The sequence below is a fragment of the Schistocerca serialis genome, chromosome 1 (genome assembly GCF_023864345.2).
Source record: "Schistocerca serialis cubense isolate TAMUIC-IGC-003099 chromosome 1, iqSchSeri2.2, whole genome shotgun sequence".
In the NCBI taxonomy this organism is placed as follows: Eukaryota; Metazoa; Arthropoda; class Insecta; order Orthoptera; family Acrididae; genus Schistocerca; species Schistocerca serialis.
The window spans coordinates 761,538,844-761,541,901 of NC_064638.1; the positions used below are offsets into that span (position 1 = coordinate 761,538,844).

The following is a 3,058-nucleotide window of genomic DNA, read 5'->3' on the forward strand; positions in this document are numbered from 1 at the left end:
TGTATCTACGTCATTCACAAGCAGTAGCAAAAAACTTTGGTTTTTATTCCGCCTTGACATATTTCTTGTTTCGAGGAGGTAGTTAATATTATCTCGGTCGTAAGTATTGTTTCCCGCAAAAGTGATCGTGTTCTAATGGCTAAGAGTTTAGCATTTGTTAGAGATATCATCACTGGGAAACTGCAAGTTCCATTGCTTATTCACAACTTCTGTTGCTGGTTAACATCCAAGATAATGTGTTTTATTCAATAGGGAAGTTGGGGCAACGGCCTTGCCACAGTGGATACACCGGTTCCCGTCAGATCACCGAAGTTAAGCGCTGTCGGGCGCGTCCGGCACTTGGATGGGTGACCATCCGGACCGCCATGGTCTGTTGCCATTTTTCGGGGTGCACTCAGCCTCGTGATGCCAATTGTGGAGCTACTCCACCGAATAGTAGCGGCTCCGGTCGAAGAAAACCATCATAACGATCGGGAGAGTGGTGTGCTGACCACACGCCCCTCCTATCCGCATCCTCAACTGAGGATGACACGGCGGTCGGATAGTCCCAATGGGCCACTCGTGGCCTGAAGACAGAGTGCAGTAGGGAAGTTGAAATACTGTTACGCGGAAACTATATAGAAAAAAGAATTGCTGAATGGCCAGAGCGTATCGTATATAATAAGGTAAGAATATTTTTCTTTATTTTTCCCCAGTAAGTTTTTCCTCTGCTTTTGTTCTCATCATTCTAATTTATTTCAATGTCTTTCAATACTGTATTTCCGATGTTCTGTTATTTCACGTACTTCTATTTTATTTTATTTTATTTTATTTTTTTTTTTGCAGCATTTTCTCAAGTGTTATTTAAAATTAATATTGCGTTCTGATTATTAGTTTCATTTTAATTTTGTATATTTTTTGACGGACCAGAAAAATTTAATGTCTGCTTCTTTACACTCCTCTAGTCGCTTTACGCAAATACCATTATCAGTTTTTGTTTCCTTGAAAAAAAGTATTGCTGCAGCATAAATAGACAACACTCTGTTTACATTCATATGTTTATCTCCCATTCCTCATTAAGAGTATTTTTTCAGACACAGTTTGTAATTTATTTAATTACATCTCTTTTTTACTGGAGTCCTAATATCACAACCTTAGTAAAATGATAAATTTGTTGTTACTGATGTATTGGATAGTTTCACTAGGTACTTGTAGGAATGGAGCACTTTTTATCTTGCGTTCGCCCATACCAAATTGGCGTAACACATTTATATAGCCGTCCATACAATATTTTTATCAACTGTTGCAGCATTTGGCATGTGATAGACTTGCGAATTTGTTCATATCGAAAGTTAAATCTGAAGCCAAGTTACAATTTACTTACACACTCAGTAACTACTTATGAAGTCAATTGTGTCCATAGACTTAACGTGGTAATCTTAAAACTACATACAAGCTTATGTATGACTAAAATTGTTTATTATAAATTTAATGAATGAGTCACCTTAGGCTACTTTACAAGTAGATTTTGATAGATTAATGGTATGAAAGACCATATTGGAAATCAACTTGCATGGTTATCTGCTAATGGAGTAATGACTGGCAAGTGTTAATAAAATTATCATGAAACTGTATTGAATGGTGTTAACGTAATGGGGCATATTTTACATTTAAGAAGTAATGTCATACATTTTACAAACAGATAATAGAGTCACATATTTAACTAACATTTTAGAATGAACAATGCAAGAAGTAAATGGCTTGAAGTATACATAGTAATCAAATTTTGACTTTGGGAAGTAAGTAGAAAATTATGTGATTTTATTTATCGTTACTATTACGTTTTGCCAAAATTGTACTTGATGCGTAACTTCTACAAGTAATATATGGATATTTATTGGAAACATTTTTTGGGTAACTGTATGATCTTTAGTACGCCATGTGGGGATGTGCACGTGTGAGAATAAATTTCTGTTTCTTCAAGTAGGTTCATTCTCCTGTCTTTGTTTGGCAAGTGTAAGCTGTAGGCTACGTCTAATGAAGATGGATGCAACGTCGAGGAGATTTGGAGGATGTCTTGAGAAACAATTTGGGGATAGAAACCAATGTCTGGAACCTGTCACCCTACTATGCTACAGAGTGTCGAAATTATATGGGCCAGTGCCTGCCGCTAGTCCACATTCGGCAGCAAACATGAGTTTGTACGTTCTACCATGACGTGACAGATGTCAACCTGCTCGACGCCACTGAAAGTTTAAACTCACTTTAAGGCTTCGATATTTTCAATGTAATTTATTTATGCGACCAGTTTCGGCATTTCACTACCTCATCTTCAGGCCCCCAGTGTAGGAGAAATCCAACCTGGTGTGCAGTCGATATAGGAGCGAAGTATTTGGTATTGTAGATTTCCGGTTTCAACAGCGCGATCTCTTGGTTCATCAATTGCAGACTGAGTCGGGGAAGATGACCCAACTGGCTGACAGAGATGGGCAACTCAGTGCAGAAAACATTCCAACCCACAGTGATGAACTGGGGGCTACGGCGCAGGCGGCAGCAGTGGTGCGTTACGGGGTCAAGTGGCCCTCAACAAGGCAAGCAAGCAGCAGCAGAGTGTGTCCACTGAAGGCAAGCGACGGATCGGTAGCTTGTCAGCCCAGGTACGAACCGTGGACAGGTAGGCACCTGACGTCAACAGAAGTCGGCCGGCTGATGATTACCTGGCTGGAAGGTAGCAGCTTGACTCCCAGTGACATTCGGCTTAGGCATGGCCAGTAGTTCCGTCAGAGCAGCCTCTTGTAGTGGCATAGCCGGCCGGAGTGGCCGAGCGGTTCTAGGCGCTACAGTCCGGAACCGCGCTACCACTGCGGTCGCAGATTCGAATCCTGCCTCGGGCATGGATGTGTGTGATGTCCTTAGGTTAGTTAGGTTTAAGTAGTTCTAAGTTCTAGGGGACTGATGACCTCAGCAATTAAGTCCCTTAGTGCTCAGGGCCATTTTGTAGTGGCATACAGATGACCCATTTCAGGTCGATGACTAGCCTGTGGTACCTCTCGTAGGTAGCTGTAGGTGGTGACTGGTA

At 41.1% G+C, this 3,058-nt stretch overlaps 1 pseudogene; it reads left to right on the plus strand.

Annotated features, from left to right (window-relative positions):
* Positions 1 to 261: 261 nt before the first annotated feature.
* Positions 262 to 379, plus strand: LOC126425110 (5S ribosomal RNA; annotated as a pseudogene).
* The last annotated feature ends 2,679 nt before the right edge of the window (positions 380 to 3,058 follow it).